Raw genomic sequence first — 18,769 nt, 5'->3', positions numbered from 1 at the left:
GGAAAACTCCTTCAAGGTTCCTGAGAGACTTTTGGTGCATTTTGTGAGCTACAAAGAAAAGCCACAAAAACAGACTCAAAAGATGCCCAAAATAATTTTAGAAAAACACCACCAAAAATGTTTACAAACCGCTGTAGGAAATTCTGAAAAACACAAGAAAAGATGATTCAGGAAGAAAACGCCAACATTTCCTGAAGCCATTTCAGCTTCAAATCCTTGTCAGTTTCATACACCTGGAAAAAGTGTTATGTGAACATTGACATAAATCATAGGGTATGGTTGCTTTGCGTGACACAGTTCGTAAGAGTGCTGTAACTTAAAGTCAATTTTAAGTTTCCGTAATCCTGCTTTAAAGGTAGATTTGGCCATAGAACTCAAAGTGATCACTCCATGGATGCTTGGAACATTCAAATCTTTGTTTTACATGTTGATTTTAACTTTCTCTTTTTATCTTTTTATGTTAAACCTTTGGCACAGGAGAACTCAGTGTAAGTGCAAAAACTGAAACACATGTACAAAGAGCTGCCCAGGTTCCACTGAGATTTGAACTCAGATCGCTGGATTCAGAGTCCAGAGTGCTAACCATTACACCATGGAACCACACACACAAAAAATAACTGGCTGCAGTTTTTTTGTGCTAAAAAGCACATATGAACTCATGAATCATGGTGAAAAAAGGCTCTAAAGCTGTAGTGCAAATCTACAATTAATACACAATGGTAAATTAATATCTCCTAAACTTTATTTCCACAAGTGTGCCAAGAGTTCCATGATATCTCAACAATGACAGTTTTAAATGTTGATGAAAAGTGGCTAGTAAATAGAGTGTTGGATCTGTTACTTGGAAAAAGGGTAAGAAAAAAATAACTGCAAAACTTATACTGTTAGAAAGCTGTTCATCCAGAAGTGGCTAAAAAATTTTCATTGTGTGGTAAAAAGTTTTATCCAAGAGATAATTCAAGGTTGCTGTGAATAAAAGTGCATGTCTCAGTACATCTGCCAAAGCAGTGGTCTGTAACTGCTAGACAAAAGAGGGAGATGCACCACTTACCTGGTGGCACTCATGGCGCTTCTTTTAATTAGTGGCATGACGCACGTGGGATGTAGCGTCAGATCGGCTTATATAAAATGCATCCAAAAATCAAGTCAGTCTGGTTCTAGAAACCCTGCCCAAAGTTCGCATATCACCTTCATGTGGCATAAAACAGGACACACGCAAATTTATCTTCTCAGGTAATCAGTCAAAAAACTATATGAACATATTCGTAGTCGGCAGGATTTGAACCTGCGCGGGGAAACCCCAATGGATTTCTAGTCCATCGCCTTAACCACTCGGCCACGACTACTCAGACGTTGATTTTTGATGAGAATCAAACACCTTTTCTTATAGCACCATGATCAAGATCAGTGATTATCCCTCTGGAAAACATCTCAGAAAATAGAAACAAATTTCCAGGTCCCAGTAAAATGTAAAAATCTGATTTAAAGTCATCATCAATGGAAATCATGCACAGTTTAAGACTTTTACCTCTTTATAAGGCGAATTTGGAGTGGGTCCATTCCAAAAACATCCTGAAAATTACTCTGAAAATGCTGAAAACACTGAACAAATTAATTTCCACGTAAAAAAGACTTGCTGTTCATATGATCAGGCTTTTGGGCGTCTTTTAACCACATCAAGTTTCCAAAAATGCCAAGCGGTTAACTAAAATAAGCATATCATTTTTCAGGTGTTTTTCATTTAGAAGAGCTCCATACTTATAATACAATTCAATGGCAAGGTTAGGAAAACTCCTTCAAGGTTCCTGAGAGACTTTTGGTGCATTTTGTGAGCTACAAAGAAAAGCCACAAAAACAGACTCAAAAGATGCCCAAAATAATTTTAGAAAAACACCACCAAAAATGTTTACAAACCGCTGTAGGAAATTCTGAAAAACACAAGAAAAGATGATTCAGGAAGAAAACGCCAACATTTCCTGAAGCCATTTCAGCTTCAAATCCTTGTCAGTTTCATACACCTGGAAAAAGTGTTATGTGAACATTGACATAAATCATAGGGTATGGTTGCTTTGCGTGACACAGTTCGTAAGAGTGCTGTAACTTAAAGTCAATTTTAAGTTTCCGTAATCCTGCTTTAAAGGTAGATTTGGCCATAGAACTCAAAGTGATCACTCCATGGATGCTTGGAACATTCAAATCTTTGTTTTACATGTTGATTTTAACTTTCTCTTTTTATCTTTTTATGTTAAACCTTTGGCACAGGAGAACTCAGTGTAAGTGCAAAAACTGAAACACATGTACAAAGAGCTGCCCAGGTTCCACTGAGATTTGAACTCAGATCGCTGGATTCAGAGTCCAGAGTGCTAACCATTACACCATGGAACCACACGCACAAAAAATAACTGGCTGCAGTTTTTTTGTGCTAAAAAGCACATATGAACTCATGAATCATGGTGAAAAAAGGCTCTAAAGCTGTAGTGCAAATCTACAATTAATACACAATGGTAAATTAATATCTCCTAAACTTTATTTCCACAAGTGTGCCAAGAGTTCCATGATATCTCAACAATGACAGTTTTAAATGTTGATGAAAAGTGGCTAGTAAATAGAGTGTTGGATCTGTTACTTGGAAAAAGGGTAAGAAAAAAATAACTGCAAAACTTATACTGTTAGAAAGCTGTTCATCCAGAAGTGGCTAAAAAATTTTCATTGTGTGGTAAAAAGTTTTATCCAAGAGATAATTCAAGGTTGCTGTGAATAAAAGTGCATGTCTCAGTACATCTGCCAAAGCAGTGGTCTGTAACTGCTAGACAAAAGAGGGAGATGCACCACTTACCTGGTGGCACTCATGGCGCTTCTTTTAATTAGTGGCATGACGCACGTGGGATGTAGCGTCAGATCGGCTTATATAAAATGCATCCAAAAATCAAGTCAGTCTGGTTCTAGAAACCCTGCCCAAAGTTCGCATATCACCTTCATGTGGCATAAAACAGGACACACGCAAATTTATCTTCTCAGGTAATCAGTCAAAAAACTATATGAACATATTCGTAGTCGGCAGGATTTGAACCTGCGCGGGGAAACCCCAATGGATTTCTAGTCCATCGCCTTAACCACTCGGCCACGACTACTCAGACGTTGATTTTTGATGAGAATCAAACACCTTTTCTTATAGCACCATGATCAAGATCAGTGATTATCCCTCTGGAAAACATCTCAGAAAATAGAAACAAATTTCCAGGTCCCAGTAAAATGTAAAAATCTGATTTAAAGTCATCATCAATGGAAATCATGCACAGTTTAAGACTTTTACCTCTTTATAAGGCGAATTTGGAGTGGGTCCATTCCAAAAACATCCTGAAAATTACTCTGAAAATGCTGAAAACACTGAACAAATTAATTTCCACGTAAAAAAGACTTGCTGTTCATATGATCAGGCTTTTGGGCGTCTTTTAACCACATCAAGTTTCCAAAAATGCCAAGCGGTTAACTAAAATAAGCATATCATTTTTCAGGTGTTTTTCATTTAGAAGAGCTCCATACTTATAATACAATTCAATGGCAAGGTTAGGAAAACTCCTTCAAGGTTCCTGAGAGACTTTTGGTGCATTTTGTGAGCTACAAAGAAAAGCCACAAAAACAGACTCAAAAGATGCCCAAAATAATTTTAGAAAAACACCACCAAAAATGTTTACAAACCGCTGTAGGAAATTCTGAAAAACACAAGAAAAGATGATTCAGGAAGAAAACGCCAACATTTCCTGAAGCCATTTCAGCTTCAAATCCTTGTCAGTTTCATACACCTGGAAAAAGTGTTATGTGAACATTGACATAAATCATAGGGTATGGTTGCTTTGCGTGACACAGTTCGTAAGAGTGCTGTAACTTAAAGTCAATTTTAAGTTTCCGTAATCCTGCTTTAAAGGTAGATTTGGCCATAGAACTCAAAGTGATCACTCCATGGATGCTTGGAACATTCAAATCTTTGTTTTACATGTTGATTTTAACTTTCTCTTTTTATCTTTTTATGTTAAACCTTTGGCACAGGAGAACTCAGTGTAAGTGCAAAAACTGAAACACATGTACAAAGAGCTGCCCAGGTTCCACTGAGATTTGAACTCAGATCGCTGGATTCAGAGTCCAGAGTGCTAACCATTACACCATGGAACCACACGCACAAAAAATAACTGGCTGCAGTTTTTTTGTGCTAAAAAGCACATATGAACTCATGAATCATGGTGAAAAAAGGCTCTAAAGCTGTAGTGCAAATCTACAATTAATACACAATGGTAAATTAATATCTCCTAAACTTTATTTCCACAAGTGTGCCAAGAGTTCCATGATATCTCAACAATGACAGTTTTAAATGTTGATGAAAAGTGGCTAGTAAATAGAGTGTTGGATCTGTTACTTGGAAAAAGGGTAAGAAAAAAATAACTGCAAAACTTATACTGTTAGAAAGCTGTTCATCCAGAAGTGGCTAAAAAATTTTCATTGTGTGGTAAAAAGTTTTATCCAAGAGATAATTCAAGGTTGCTGTGAATAAAAGTGCATGTCTCAGTACATCTGCCAAAGCAGTGGTCTGTAACTGCTAGACAAAAGAGGGAGATGCACCACTTACCTGGTGGCACTCATGGCGCTTCTTTTAATTAGTGGCATGACGCACGTGGGATGTAGCGTCAGATCGGCTTATATAAAATGCATCCAAAAATCAAGTCAGTCTGGTTCTAGAAACCCTGCCCAAAGTTCGCATATCACCTTCATGTGGCATAAACAGGACATAACATAACATAACAGGACACACAGAACATGACATAACAGGACACACGCAAATTTATCTTCTCAGGTAATCAGTCAAAAAACTATATGAACATATTCGTAGTCGGCAGGATTTGAACCTGCGCGGGGAAACCCCAATGGATTTCTAGTCCATCGCCTTAACCACTCGGCCACGACTACTCAGACGTTGATTTTTGATGAGAATCAAACACCTTTTCTTATAGCACCATGATCAAGATCAGTGATTATCCCTCTGGAAAACATCTCAGAAAATAGAAACAAATTTCCAGGTCCCAGTAAAATGTAAAAATCTGATTTAAAGTCATCATCAATGGAAATCATGCACAGTTTAAGACTTTTACCTCTTTATAAGGCGGATTTGGAGTGGGTCCATTCCAAAAACATCCTGAAAATTACTCTGAAAATGCTGAAAACACTGAACAAATTAATTTCCACGTAAAAAAGACTTGCTGTTCATATGATCAGGCTTTTGGGCGTCTTTTAACCACATCAAGTTTCCAAAAATGCCAAGCGGTTAACTAAAATAAGCATATCATTTTTCAGGTGTTTTTCATTTAGAAGAGCTCCATACTTATAATACAATTCAATGGCAAGGTTAGGAAAACTCCTTCAAGGTTCCTGAGAGACTTTTGGTGCATTTTGTGAGCTACAAAGAAAAGCCACAAAAACAGACTCAAAAGATGCCCAAAATAATTTTAGAAAAACACCACCAAAAATGTTTACAAACCGCTGTAGGAAATTCTGAAAAACACAAGAAAAGATGATTCAGGAAGAAAACGCCAACATTTCCTGAAGCCATTTCAGCTTCAAATCCTTGTCAGTTTCATACACCTGGAAAAAGTGTTATGTGAACATTGACATAAATCATAGGGTATGGTTGCTTTGCGTGACACAGTTCGTAAGAGTGCTGTAACTTAAAGTCAATTTTAAGTTTCCGTAATCCTGCTTTAAAGGTAGATTTGGCCATAGAACTCAAAGTGATCACTCCATGGATGCTTGGAACATTCAAATCTTTGTTTTACATGTTGATTTTAACTTTCTCTTTTTATCTTTTTATGTTAAACCTTTGGCACAGGAGAACTCAGTGTAAGTGCAAAAACTGAAACACATGTACAAAGAGCTGCCCAGGTTCCACTGAGATTTGAACTCAGATCGCTGGATTCAGAGTCCAGAGTGCTAACCATTACACCATGGAACCACACGCACAAAAAATAACTGGCTGCAGTTTTTTTGTGCTAAAAAGCACATATGAACTCATGAATCATGGTGAAAAAAGGCTCTAAAGCTGTAGTGCAAATCTACAATTAATACACAATGGTAAATTAATATCTCCTAAACTTTATTTCCACAAGTGTGCCAAGAGTTCCATGATATCTCAACAATGACAGTTTTAAATGTTGATGAAAAGTGGCTAGTAAATAGAGTGTTGGATCTGTTACTTGGAAAAAGGGTAAGAAAAAAATAACTGCAAAACTTATACTGTTAGAAAGCTGTTCATCCAGAAGTGGCTAAAAAATTTTCATTGTGTGGTAAAAAGTTTTATCCAAGAGATAATTCAAGGTTGCTGTGAATAAAAGTGCATGTCTCAGTACATCTGCCAAAGCAGTGGTCTGTAACTGCTAGACAAAAGAGGGAGATGCACCACTTACCTGGTGGCACTCATGGCGCTTCTTTTAATTAGTGGCATGACGCACGTGGGATGTAGCGTCAGATCGGCTTATATAAAATGCATCCAAAAATCAAGTCAGTCTGGTTCTAGAAACCCTGCCCAAAGTTCGCATATCACCTTCATGTGGCATAAAACAGGACACACGCAAATTTATCTTCTCAGGTAATCAGTCAAAAAACTATATGAACATATTCGTAGTCGGCAGGATTTGAACCTGCGCGGGGAAACCCCAATGGATTTCTAGTCCATCGCCTTAACCACTCGGCCACGACTACTCAGACGTTGATTTTTGATGAGAATCAAACACCTTTTCTTATAGCACCATGATCAAGATCAGTGATTATCCCTCTGGAAAACATCTCAGAAAATAGAAACAAATTTCCAGGTCCCAGTAAAATGTAAAAATCTGATTTAAAGTCATCATCAATGGAAATCATGCACAGTTTAAGACTTTTACCTCTTTATAAGGCGGATTTGGAGTGGGTCCATTCCAAAAACATCCTGAAAATTACTCTGAAAATGCTGAAAACACTGAACAAATTAATTTCCACGTAAAAAAGACTTGCTGTTCATATGATCAGGCTTTTGGGCGTCTTTTAACCACATCAAGTTTCCAGAAATGCCAAGCGGTTAACTAAAATAAGCATATCATTTTTCAGGTGTTTTTCATTTAGAAGAGCTCCATACTTATAATACAATTCAATGGCAAGGTTAGGAAAACTCCTTCAAGGTTCCTGAGAGACTTTTGGTGCATTTTGTGAGCTACAAAGAAAAGCCACAAAAACAGACTCAAAAGATGCCCAAAATAATTTTAGAAAAACACCACCAAAAATGTTTACAAACCGCTGTAGGAAATTCTGAAAAACACAAGAAAAGATGATTCAGGAAGAAAACGCCAACATTTCCTGAAGCCATTTCAGCTTCAAATCCTTGTCAGTTTCATACACCTGGAAAAAGTGTTATGTGAACATTGACATAAATCATAGGGTATGGTTGCTTTGCGTGACACAGTTCGTAAGAGTGCTGTAACTTAAAGTCAATTTTAAGTTTCCGTAATCCTGCTTTAAAGGTAGATTTGGCCATAGAACTCAAAGTGATCACTCCATGGATGCTTGGAACATTCAAATCTTTGTTTTACATGTTGATTTTAACTTTCTCTTTTTATCTTTTTATGTTAAACCTTTGGCACAGGAGAACTCAGTGTAAGTGCAAAAACTGAAACACATGTACAAAGAGCTGCCCAGGTTCCACTGAGATTTGAACTCAGATCGCTGGATTCAGAGTCCAGAGTGCTAACCATTACACCATGGAACCACACGCACAAAAAATAACTGGCTGCAGTTTTTTTGTGCTAAAAAGCACATATGAACTCATGAATCATGGTGAAAAAAGGCTCTAAAGCTGTAGTGCAAATCTACAATTAATACACAATGGTAAATTAATATCTCCTAAACTTTATTTCCACAAGTGTGCCAAGAGTTCCATGATATCTCAACAATGACAGTTTTAAATGTTGATGAAAAGTGGCTAGTAAATAGAGTGTTGGATCTGTTACTTGGAAAAAGGGTAAGAAAAAAATAACTGCAAAACTTATACTGTTAGAAAGCTGTTCATCCAGAAGTGGCTAAAAAATTTTCATTGTGTGGTAAAAAGTTTTATCCAAGAGATAATTCAAGGTTGCTGTGAATAAAAGTGCATGTCTCAGTACATCTGCCAAAGCAGTGGTCTGTAACTGCTAGACAAAAGAGGGAGATGCACCACTTACCTGGTGGCACTCATGGCGCTTCTTTTAATTAGTGGCATGACGCACGTGGGATGTAGCGTCAGATCGGCTTATATAAAATGCATCCAAAAATCAAGTCAGTCTGGTTCTAGAAACCCTGCCCAAAGTTCGCATATCACCTTCATGTGGCATAAAACAGGACACACGCAAATTTATCTTCTCAGGTAATCAGTCAAAAAACTATATGAACATATTCGTAGTCGGCAGGATTTGAACCTGCGCGGGGAAACCCCAATGGATTTCTAGTCCATCGCCTTAACCACTCGGCCACGACTACTCAGACGTTGATTTTTGATGAGAATCAAACACCTTTTCTTATAGCACCATGATCAAGATCAGTGATTATCCCTCTGGAAAACATCTCAGAAAATAGAAACAAATTTCCAGGTCCCAGTAAAATGTAAAAATCTGATTTAAAGTCATCATCAATGGAAATCATGCACAGTTTAAGACTTTTACCTCTTTATAAGGCGGATTTGGAGTGGGTCCATTCCAAAAACATCCTGAAAATTACTCTGAAAATGCTGAAAACACTGAACAAATTAATTTCCACGTAAAAAAGACTTGCTGTTCATATGATCAGGCTTTTGGGCGTCTTTTAACCACATCAAGTTTCCAAAAATGCCAAGCGGTTAACTAAAATAAGCATATCATTTTTCAGGTGTTTTTCATTTAGAAGAGCTCCATACTTATAATACAATTCAATGGCAAGGTTAGGAAAACTCCTTCAAGGTTCCTGAGAGACTTTTGGTGCATTTTGTGAGCTACAAAGAAAAGCCACAAAAACAGACTCAAAAGATGCCCAAAATAATTTTAGAAAAACACCACCAAAAATGTTTACAAACCGCTGTAGGAAATTCTGAAAAACACAAGAAAAGATGATTCAGGAAGAAAACGCCAACATTTCCTGAAGCCATTTCAGCTTCAAATCCTTGTCAGTTTCATACACCTGGAAAAAGTGTTATGTGAACATTGACATAAATCATAGGGTATGGTTGCTTTGCGTGACACAGTTCGTAAGAGTGCTGTAACTTAAAGTCAATTTTAAGTTTCCGTAATCCTGCTTTAAAGGTAGATTTGGCCATAGAACTCAAAGTGATCACTCCATGGATGCTTGGAACATTCAAATCTTTGTTTTACATGTTGATTTTAACTTTCTCTTTTTATCTTTTTATGTTAAACCTTTGGCACAGGAGAACTCAGTGTAAGTGCAAAAACTGAAACACATGTACAAAGAGCTGCCCAGGTTCCACTGAGATTTGAACTCAGATCGCTGGATTCAGAGTCCAGAGTGCTAACCATTACACCATGGAACCACACGCACAAAAAATAACTGGCTGCAGTTTTTTTGTGCTAAAAAGCACATATGAACTCATGAATCATGGTGAAAAAAGGCTCTAAAGCTGTAGTGCAAATCTACAATTAATACACAATGGTAAATTAATATCTCCTAAACTTTATTTCCACAAGTGTGCCAAGAGTTCCATGATATCTCAACAATGACAGTTTTAAATGTTGATGAAAAGTGGCTAGTAAATAGAGTGTTGGATCTGTTACTTGGAAAAAGGGTAAGAAAAAAATAACTGCAAAACTTATACTGTTAGAAAGCTGTTCATCCAGAAGTGGCTAAAAAATTTTCATTGTGTGGTAAAAAGTTTTATCCAAGAGATAATTCAAGGTTGCTGTGAATAAAAGTGCATGTCTCAGTACATCTGCCAAAGCAGTGGTCTGTAACTGCTAGACAAAAGAGGGAGATGCACCACTTACCTGGTGGCACTCATGGCGCTTCTTTTAATTAGTGGCATGACGCACGTGGGATGTAGCGTCAGATCGGCTTATATAAAATGCATCCAAAAATCAAGTCAGTCTGGTTCTAGAAACCCTGCCCAAAGTTCGCATATCACCTTCATGTGGCATAAACAGGACATAACATAACATAACAGGACACACAGAACATGACATAACAGGACACACGCAAATTTATCTTCTCAGGTAATCAGTCAAAAAACTATATGAACATATTCGTAGTCGGCAGGATTTGAACCTGCGCGGGGAAACCCCAATGGATTTCTAGTCCATCGCCTTAACCACTCGGCCACGACTACTCAGACGTTGATTTTTGATGAGAATCAAACACCTTTTCTTATAGCACCATCATCAAGATCAGTGATTATCCCTCTGGAAAACATCTCAGAAAATAGAAACAAATTTCCAGGTCCCAGTAAAATGTAAAAATCTGATTTAAAGTCATCATCAATGGAAATCATGCACAGTTTAAGACTTTTACCTCTTTATAAGGCGGATTTGGAGTGGGTCCATTCCAAAAACATCCTGAAAATTACTCTGAAAATGCTGAAAACACTGAACAAATTAATTTCCACGTAAAAAAGACTTGCTGTTCATATGATCAGGCTTTTGGGCGTCTTTTAACCACATCAAGTTTCCAAAAATGCCAAGCGGTTAACTAAAATAAGCATATCATTTTTCAGGTGTTTTTCATTTAGAAGAGCTCCATACTTATAATACAATTCAATGGCAAGGTTAGGAAAACTCCTTCAAGGTTCCTGAGAGACTTTTGGTGCATTTTGTGAGCTACAAAGAAAAGCCACAAAAACAGACTCAAAAGATGCCCAAAATAATTTTAGAAAAACACCACCAAAAATGTTTACAAACCGCTGTAGGAAATTCTGAAAAACACAAGAAAAGATGATTCAGGAAGAAAACGCCAACATTTCCTGAAGCCATTTCAGCTTCAAATCCTTGTCAGTTTCATACACCTGGAAAAAGTGTTATGTGAACATTGACATAAATCATAGGGTATGGTTGCTTTGCGTGACACAGTTCGTAAGAGTGCTGTAACTTAAAGTCAATTTTAAGTTTCCGTAATCCTGCTTTAAAGGTAGATTTGGCCATAGAACTCAAAGTGATCACTCCATGGATGCTTGGAACATTCAAATCTTTGTTTTACATGTTGATTTTAACTTTCTCTTTTTATCTTTTTATGTTAAACCTTTGGCACAGGAGAACTCAGTGTAAGTGCAAAAACTGAAACACATGTACAAAGAGCTGCCCAGGTTCCACTGAGATTTGAACTCAGATCGCTGGATTCAGAGTCCAGAGTGCTAACCATTACACCATGGAACCACACGCACAAAAAATAACTGGCTGCAGTTTTTTTGTGCTAAAAAGCACATATGAACTCATGAATCATGGTGAAAAAAGGCTCTAAAGCTGTAGTGCAAATCTACAATTAATACACAATGGTAAATTAATATCTCCTAAACTTTATTTCCACAAGTGTGCCAAGAGTTCCATGATATCTCAACAATGACAGTTTTAAATGTTGATGAAAAGTGGCTAGTAAATAGAGTGTTGGATCTGTTACTTGGAAAAAGGGTAAGAAAAAAATAACTGCAAAACTTATACTGTTAGAAAGCTGTTCATCCAGAAGTGGCTAAAAAATTTTCATTGTGTGGTAAAAAGTTTTATCCAAGAGATAATTCAAGGTTGCTGTGAATAAAAGTGCATGTCTCAGTACATCTGCCAAAGCAGTGGTCTGTAACTGCTAGACAAAAGAGGGAGATGCACCACTTACCTGGTGGCACTCATGGCGCTTCTTTTAATTAGTGGCATGACGCACGTGGGATGTAGCGTCAGATCGGCTTATATAAAATGCATCCAAAAATCAAGTCAGTCTGGTTCTAGAAACCCTGCCCAAAGTTCGCATATCACCTTCATGTGGCATAAACAGGACATAACATAACATAACAGGACACACAGAACATGACATAACAGGACACACGCAAATTTATCTTCTCAGGTAATCAGTCAAAAAACTATATGAACATATTCGTAGTCGGCAGGATTTGAACCTGCGCGGGGAAACCCCAATGGATTTCTAGTCCATCGCCTTAACCACTCGGCCACGACTACTCAGACGTTGATTTTTGATGAGAATCAAACACCTTTTCTTATAGCACCATGATCAAGATCAGTGATTATCCCTCTGGAAAACATCTCAGAAAATAGAAACAAATTTCCAGGTCCCAGTAAAATGTAAAAATCTGATTTAAAGTCATCATCAATGGAAATCATGCACAGTTTAAGACTTTTACCTCTTTATAAGGCGGATTTGGAGTGGGTCCATTCCAAAAACATCCTGAAAATTACTCTGAAAATGCTGAAAACACTGAACAAATTAATTTCCACGTAAAAAAGACTTGCTGTTCATATGATCAGGCTTTTGGGCGTCTTTTAACCACATCAAGTTTCCAAAAATGCCAAGCGGTTAACTAAAATAAGCATATCATTTTTCAGGTGTTTTTCATTTAGAAGAGCTCCATACTTATAATACAATTCAATGGCAAGGTTAGGAAAACTCCTTCAAGGTTCCTGAGAGACTTTTGGTGCATTTTGTGAGCTACAAAGAAAAGCCACAAAAACAGACTCAAAAGATGCCCAAAATAATTTTAGAAAAACACCACCAAAAATGTTTACAAACCGCTGTAGGAAATTCTGAAAAACACAAGAAAAGATGATTCAGGAAGAAAACGCCAACATTTCCTGAAGCCATTTCAGCTTCAAATCCTTGTCAGTTTCATACACCTGGAAAAAGTGTTATGTGAACATTGACATAAATCATAGGGTATGGTTGCTTTGCGTGACACAGTTCGTAAGAGTGCTGTAACTTAAAGTCAATTTTAAGTTTCCGTAATCCTGCTTTAAAGGTAGATTTGGCCATAGAACTCAAAGTGATCACTCCATGGATGCTTGGAACATTCAAATCTTTGTTTTACATGTTGATTTTAACTTTCTCTTTTTATCTTTTTATGTTAAACCTTTGGCACAGGAGAACTCAGTGTAAGTGCAAAAACTGAAACACATGTACAAAGAGCTGCCCAGGTTCCACTGAGATTTGAACTCAGATCGCTGGATTCAGAGTCCAGAGTGCTAACCATTACACCATGGAACCACACGCACAAAAAATAACTGGCTGCAGTTTTTTTGTGCTAAAAAGCACATATGAACTCATGAATCATGGTGAAAAAAGGCTCTAAAGCTGTAGTGCAAATCTACAATTAATACACAATGGTAAATTAATATCTCCTAAACTTTATTTCCACAAGTGTGCCAAGAGTTCCATGATATCTCAACAATGACAGTTTTAAATGTTGATGAAAAGTGGCTAGTAAATAGAGTGTTGGATCTGTTACTTGGAAAAAGGGTAAGAAAAAAATAACTGCAAAACTTATACTGTTAGAAAGCTGTTCATCCAGAAGTGGCTAAAAAATTTTCATTGTGTGGTAAAAAGTTTTATCCAAGAGATAATTCAAGGTTGCTGTGAATAAAAGTGCATGTCTCAGTACATCTGCCAAAGCAGTGGTCTGTAACTGCTAGACAAAAGAGGGAGATGCACCACTTACCTGGTGGCACTCATGGCGCTTCTTTTAATTAGTGGCATGACGCACGTGGGATGTAGCGTCAGATCGGCTTATATAAAATGCATCCAAAAATCAAGTCAGTCTGGTTCTAGAAACCCTGCCCAAAGTTCGCATATCACCTTCATGTGGCATAAAACAGGACACACGCAAATTTATCTTCTCAGGTAATCAGTCAAAAAACTATATGAACATATCCGTAGTCGGCAGGATTTGAACCTGCGCGGGGAAACCCCAATGGATTTCTAGTCCATCGCCTTAACCACTCGGCCACGACTACTCAGACGTTGATTTTTGATGAGAATCAAACACCTTTTCTTATAGCACCATGATCAAGATCAGTGATTATCCCTCTGGAAAACATCTCAGAAAATAGAAACAAATTTCCAGGTCCCAGTAAAATGTAAAAATCTGATTTAAAGTCATCATCAATGGAAATCATGCACAGTTTAAGACTTTTACCTCTTTATAAGGCGAATTTGGAGTGGGTCCATTCCAAAAACATCCTGAAAATTACTCTGAAAATGCTGAAAACACTGAACAAATTAATTTCCACGTAAAAAAGACTTGCTGTTCATATGATCAGGCTTTTGGGCGTCTTTTAACCACATCAAGTTTCCAAAAATGCCAAGCGGTTAACTAAAATAAGCATATCATTTTTCAGGTGTTTTTCATTTAGAAGAGCTCCATACTTATAATACAATTCAATGGCAAGGTTAGGAAAACTCCTTCAAGGTTCCTGAGAGACTTTTGGTGCATTTTGTGAGCTACAAAGAAAAGCCACAAAAACAGACTCAAAAGATGCCCAAAATAATTTTAGAAAAACACCACCAAAAATGTTTACAAACCGCTGTAGGAAATTCTGAAAAACACAAGAAAAGATGATTCAGGAAGAAAACGCCAACATTTCCTGAAGCCATTTCAGCTTCAAATCCTTGTCAGTTTCATACACCTGGAAAAAGTGTTATGTGAACATTGACATAAATCATAGGGTATGGTTGCTTTGCGTGACACAGTTCGTAAGAGTGCTGTAACTTAAAGTCAATTTTAAGTTTCCGTAATCCTGCTTTAAAGGTAGATTTGGCCATAGAACTCAAAGTGATCACTCCATGGATGCTTGGAACATTCAAATCTTTGTTTTACATGTTGATTTTAACTTTCTCTTTTTATCTTTTTATGTTAAACCTTTGGCACAGGAGAACTCAGTGTAAGTGCAAAAACTGAAACACATGTACAAAGAGCTGCCCAGGTTCCACTGAGATTTGAACTCAGATCGCTGGATTCAGAGTCCAGAGTGCTAACCATTACACCATGGAACCACACGCACAAAAAATAACTGGCTGCAGTTTTTTTGTGCTAAAAAGCACATATGAACTCATGAATCATGGTGAAAAAAGGCTCTAAAGCTGTAGTGCAAATCTACAATTAATACACAATGGTAAATTAATATCTCCTAAACTTTATTTCCACAAGTGTGCCAAGAGTTCCATGATATCTCAACAATGACAGTTTTAAATGTTGATGAAAAGTGGCTAGTAAATAGAGTGTTGGATCTGTTACTTGGAAAAAGGGTAAGAAAAAAATAACTGCAAAACTTATACTGTTAGAAAGCTGTTCATCCAGAAGTGGCTAAAAAATTTTCATTGTGTGGTAAAAAGTTTTATCCAAGAGATAATTCAAGGTTGCTGTGAATAAAAGTGCATGTCTCAGTACATCTGCCAAAGCAGTGGTCTGTAACTGCTAGACAAAAGAGGGAGATGCACCACTTACCTGGTGGCACTCATGGCGCTTCTTTTAATTAGTGGCATGACGCACGTGGGATGTAGCGTCAGATCGGCTTATATAAAATGCATCCAAAAATCAAGTCAGTCTGGTTCTAGAAACCCTGCCCAAAGTTCGCATATCACCTTCATGTGGCATAAAACAGGACACACGCAAATTTATCTTCTCAGGTAATCAGTCAAAAAACTATATGAACATATTCGTAGTCGGCAGGATTTGAACCTGCGCGGGGAAACCCCAATGGATTTCTAGTCCATCGCCTTAACCACTCGGCCACGACTACTCAGACGTTGATTTTTGATGAGAATCAAACACCTTTTCTTATAGCACCATGATCAAGATCAGTGATTATCCCTCTGGAAAACATCTCAGAAAATAGAAACAAATTTCCAGGTCCCAGTAAAATGTAAAAATCTGATTTAAAGTCATCATCAATGGAAATCATGCACAGTTTAAGACTTTTACCTCTTTATAAGGCGGATTTGGAGTGGGTCCATTCCAAAAACATCCTGAAAATTACTCTGAAAATGCTGAAAACACTGAACAAATTAATTTCCACGTAAAAAAGACTTGCTGTTCATATGATCAGGCTTTTGGGCGTCTTTTAACCACATCAAGTTTCCAGAAATGCCAAGCGGTTAACTAAAATAAGCATATCATTTTTCAGGTGTTTTTCATTTAGAAGAGCTCCATACTTATAATACAATTCAATGGCAAGGTTAGGAAAACTCCTTCAAGGTTCCTGAGAGACTTTTGGTGCATTTTGTGAGCTACAAAGAAAAGCCACAAAAACAGACTCAAAAGATGCCCAAAATAATTTTAGAAAAACACCACCAAAAATGTTTACAAACCGCTGTAGGAAATTCTGAAAAACACAAGAAAAGATGATTCAGGAAGAAAACGCCAACATTTCCTGAAGCCATTTCAGCTTCAAATCCTTGTCAGTTTCATACACCTGGAAAAAGTGTTATGTGAACATTGACATAAATCATAGGGTATGGTTGCTTTGCGTGACACAGTTCGTAAGAGTGCTGTAACTTAAAGTCAATTTTAAGTTTCCGTAATCCTGCTTTAAAGGTAGATTTGGCCATAGAACTCAAAGTGATCACTCCATGGATGCTTGGAACATTCAAATCTTTGTTTTACATGTTGATTTTAACTTTCTCTTTTTATCTTTTTATGTTAAACCTTTGGCACAGGAGAACTCAGTGTAAGTGCAAAAACTGAAACACATGTACAAAGAGCTGCCCAGGTTCCACTGAGATTTGAACTCAGATCGCTGGATTCAGAGTCCAGAGTGCTAACCATTACACCATGGAACCACACGCACAAAAAATAACTGGCTGCAGTTTTTTTGTGCTAAAAAGCACATATGAACTCATGAATCATGGTGAAAAAAGGCTCTAAAGCTGTAGTGCAAATCTACAATTAATACACAATGGTAAATTAATATCTCCTAAACTTTATTTCCACAAGTGTGCCAAGAGTTCCATGATATCTCAACAATGACAGTTTTAAATGTTGATGAAAAGTGGCTAGTAAATAGAGTGTTGGATCTGTTACTTGGAAAAAGGGTAAGAAAAAAATAACTGCAAAACTTATACTGTTAGAAAGCTGTTCATCCAGAAGTGGCTAAAAAATTTTCATTGTGTGGTAAAAAGTTTTATCCAAGAGATAATTCAAGGTTGCTGTGAATAAAAGTGCATGTCTCAGTACATCTGCCAAAGCAGTGGTCTGTAACTGCTAGACAAAAGAGGGAGATGCACCACTTACCTGGTGGCACTCATGGCGCTTCTTTTAATTAGTGGCATGACGCACGTGGGATGTAGCGTCAGATCGGCTTATATAAAATGCATCCAAAAATCAAGTCAGTCTGGTTCTAGAAACCCTGCCCAAAGTTCGCATATCACCTTCATGTGGCATAAACAGGACATAACATAACATAACAGGACACACAGAACATGACATAACAGGACACACGCAAATTTATCTTCTCAGGTAATCAGTCAAAAAACTATATGAACATATTCGTAGTCGGCAGGATTTGAACCTGCGCGGGGAAACCCCAATGGATTTCTAGTCCATCGCCTTAACCACTCGGCCACGACTACTCAGACGTTGATTTTTGATGAGAATCAAACACCTTTTCTTATAGCACCATGATCAAGATCAGTGATTATCCCTCTGGAAAACATCTCAGAAAATAGAAACAAATTTCCAGGTCCCAGTAAAATGTAAAAATCTGATTTAAAGTCATCATCAATGGAAATCATGCACAGTTTAAGACTTTTACCTCTTTATAAGGCGGATTTGGAGTGGGTCCATTCCAAAAACATCCTGAAAATTACTCTGAAAATGCTGAAAACACTGAACAAATTAATTTCCACGTAAAAAAGACTTGCTGTTCATATGATCAGGCTTTTGGGCGTCTTTTAACCACATCAAGTTTCCAAAAATGCCAAGCGGTTAACTAAAATAAGCATATCATTTTTCAGGTGTTTTTCATTTAGAAGAGCTCCATACTTATAATACAATTCAATGGCAAGGTTAGGAAAACTCCTTCAAGGTTCCTGAGAGACTTTTGGTGCATTTTGTGAGCTACAAAGAAAAGCCACAAAAACAGACTCAAAAGATGCCCAAAATAATTTTAGAAAAACACCACCAAAAATGTTTACAAACCGCTGTAGGAAATTCTGAAAAACACAAGAAAAGATGATTCAGGAAGAAAACGCCAACATTTCCTGAAGCCATTTCAGCTTCAAATCCTTGTCAGTTTCATACACCTGGAAAAAGTGTTATGTGAACATTGACATAAATCATAGGGTATGGTTGCTTTGCGTGACACAGTTCGTAAGAGTGCTGTAACTTAAAGTCAATTTTAAGTTTCCGTAATCCTGCTTTAAAGGTAGATTTGGCCATAGAACTCAAAGTGATCACTCCATGGATGCTTGGAACATTCAAATCTTTGTTTTACATGTTGATTTTAACTTTCTCTTTTTATCTTTTTATGTTAAACCTTTGGCACAGGAGAACTCAGTGTAAGTGCAAAAACTGAAACACATGTACAAAGAGCTGCCCAGGTTCCACTGAGATTTGAACTCAGATCGCTGGATTCAGAGTCCAGAGTGCTAACCATTACACCATGGAACCACACGCACAAAAAATAACTGGCTGCAGTTTTTTTGTGCTAAAAAGCACATATGAACTCATGAATCATGGTGAAAAAAGGCTCTAAAGCTGTAGTGCAAATCTACAATTAATACACAATGGTAAATTAATATCTCCTAAACTTTATTT

The 18,769-nt window shown here is 37.3% G+C and overlaps 21 non-coding genes across 21 annotated transcripts; all 21 read right to left on the bottom strand.

The window, feature by feature from the left end:
* Positions 1 to 528: 528 nt before the first annotated feature.
* Positions 529 to 600, bottom strand: TRNAQ-CUG (transfer RNA glutamine (anticodon CUG)). Its single transcript has one exon. It is a non-coding gene; the product is annotated as a tRNA-Gln (tRNA).
* Positions 601 to 1,264: 664 nt separating this feature from the next.
* TRNAS-AGA (transfer RNA serine (anticodon AGA)) lies at positions 1,265 to 1,346 on the bottom strand. The gene has a single exon. It is a non-coding gene; the product is annotated as a tRNA-Ser (tRNA).
* Positions 1,347 to 2,313: 967 nt separating this feature from the next.
* Positions 2,314 to 2,385, bottom strand: TRNAQ-CUG (transfer RNA glutamine (anticodon CUG)). The gene has a single exon. It is a non-coding gene; the product is annotated as a tRNA-Gln (tRNA).
* A 664-nt stretch (positions 2,386 to 3,049) lies between these two features.
* Positions 3,050 to 3,131, bottom strand: TRNAS-AGA (transfer RNA serine (anticodon AGA)). The gene has a single exon. It is a non-coding gene; the product is annotated as a tRNA-Ser (tRNA).
* A 967-nt stretch (positions 3,132 to 4,098) lies between these two features.
* Positions 4,099 to 4,170, bottom strand: TRNAQ-CUG (transfer RNA glutamine (anticodon CUG)). The gene has a single exon. It is a non-coding gene; the product is annotated as a tRNA-Gln (tRNA).
* Positions 4,171 to 4,877: 707 nt separating this feature from the next.
* TRNAS-AGA (transfer RNA serine (anticodon AGA)) lies at positions 4,878 to 4,959 on the bottom strand. The gene has a single exon. It is a non-coding gene; the product is annotated as a tRNA-Ser (tRNA).
* A 967-nt stretch (positions 4,960 to 5,926) lies between these two features.
* On the bottom strand, positions 5,927 to 5,998 carry TRNAQ-CUG (transfer RNA glutamine (anticodon CUG)). The gene has a single exon. It is a non-coding gene; the product is annotated as a tRNA-Gln (tRNA).
* Positions 5,999 to 6,662: 664 nt separating this feature from the next.
* On the bottom strand, positions 6,663 to 6,744 carry TRNAS-AGA (transfer RNA serine (anticodon AGA)). Its single transcript has one exon. It is a non-coding gene; the product is annotated as a tRNA-Ser (tRNA).
* A 967-nt stretch (positions 6,745 to 7,711) lies between these two features.
* On the bottom strand, positions 7,712 to 7,783 carry TRNAQ-CUG (transfer RNA glutamine (anticodon CUG)). Its single transcript has one exon. It is a non-coding gene; the product is annotated as a tRNA-Gln (tRNA).
* A 664-nt stretch (positions 7,784 to 8,447) lies between these two features.
* On the bottom strand, positions 8,448 to 8,529 carry TRNAS-AGA (transfer RNA serine (anticodon AGA)). The gene has a single exon. It is a non-coding gene; the product is annotated as a tRNA-Ser (tRNA).
* Positions 8,530 to 9,496: 967 nt separating this feature from the next.
* Positions 9,497 to 9,568, bottom strand: TRNAQ-CUG (transfer RNA glutamine (anticodon CUG)). The gene has a single exon. It is a non-coding gene; the product is annotated as a tRNA-Gln (tRNA).
* Positions 9,569 to 10,275: 707 nt separating this feature from the next.
* Positions 10,276 to 10,357, bottom strand: TRNAS-AGA (transfer RNA serine (anticodon AGA)). Its single transcript has one exon. It is a non-coding gene; the product is annotated as a tRNA-Ser (tRNA).
* Positions 10,358 to 11,324: 967 nt separating this feature from the next.
* On the bottom strand, positions 11,325 to 11,396 carry TRNAQ-CUG (transfer RNA glutamine (anticodon CUG)). The gene has a single exon. It is a non-coding gene; the product is annotated as a tRNA-Gln (tRNA).
* A 707-nt stretch (positions 11,397 to 12,103) lies between these two features.
* Positions 12,104 to 12,185, bottom strand: TRNAS-AGA (transfer RNA serine (anticodon AGA)). Its single transcript has one exon. It is a non-coding gene; the product is annotated as a tRNA-Ser (tRNA).
* A 967-nt stretch (positions 12,186 to 13,152) lies between these two features.
* TRNAQ-CUG (transfer RNA glutamine (anticodon CUG)) lies at positions 13,153 to 13,224 on the bottom strand. The gene has a single exon. It is a non-coding gene; the product is annotated as a tRNA-Gln (tRNA).
* A 664-nt stretch (positions 13,225 to 13,888) lies between these two features.
* TRNAS-AGA (transfer RNA serine (anticodon AGA)) lies at positions 13,889 to 13,970 on the bottom strand. The gene has a single exon. It is a non-coding gene; the product is annotated as a tRNA-Ser (tRNA).
* Positions 13,971 to 14,937: 967 nt separating this feature from the next.
* TRNAQ-CUG (transfer RNA glutamine (anticodon CUG)) lies at positions 14,938 to 15,009 on the bottom strand. Its single transcript has one exon. It is a non-coding gene; the product is annotated as a tRNA-Gln (tRNA).
* Positions 15,010 to 15,673: 664 nt separating this feature from the next.
* On the bottom strand, positions 15,674 to 15,755 carry TRNAS-AGA (transfer RNA serine (anticodon AGA)). Its single transcript has one exon. It is a non-coding gene; the product is annotated as a tRNA-Ser (tRNA).
* Positions 15,756 to 16,722: 967 nt separating this feature from the next.
* Positions 16,723 to 16,794, bottom strand: TRNAQ-CUG (transfer RNA glutamine (anticodon CUG)). The gene has a single exon. It is a non-coding gene; the product is annotated as a tRNA-Gln (tRNA).
* A 707-nt stretch (positions 16,795 to 17,501) lies between these two features.
* TRNAS-AGA (transfer RNA serine (anticodon AGA)) lies at positions 17,502 to 17,583 on the bottom strand. The gene has a single exon. It is a non-coding gene; the product is annotated as a tRNA-Ser (tRNA).
* A 967-nt stretch (positions 17,584 to 18,550) lies between these two features.
* Positions 18,551 to 18,622, bottom strand: TRNAQ-CUG (transfer RNA glutamine (anticodon CUG)). Its single transcript has one exon. It is a non-coding gene; the product is annotated as a tRNA-Gln (tRNA).
* Positions 18,623 to 18,769: the final 147 nt, after the last annotated feature.

Source organism: Ranitomeya variabilis, chromosome 2, assembly GCF_051348905.1.
Source record: "Ranitomeya variabilis isolate aRanVar5 chromosome 2, aRanVar5.hap1, whole genome shotgun sequence".
Classification (NCBI taxonomy): Eukaryota; Metazoa; Chordata; class Amphibia; order Anura; family Dendrobatidae; genus Ranitomeya; species Ranitomeya variabilis.
The sequence above is the reverse complement of the archived record's forward strand: the minus strand, read 5'-3'. Positions and strand labels throughout refer to the sequence as shown.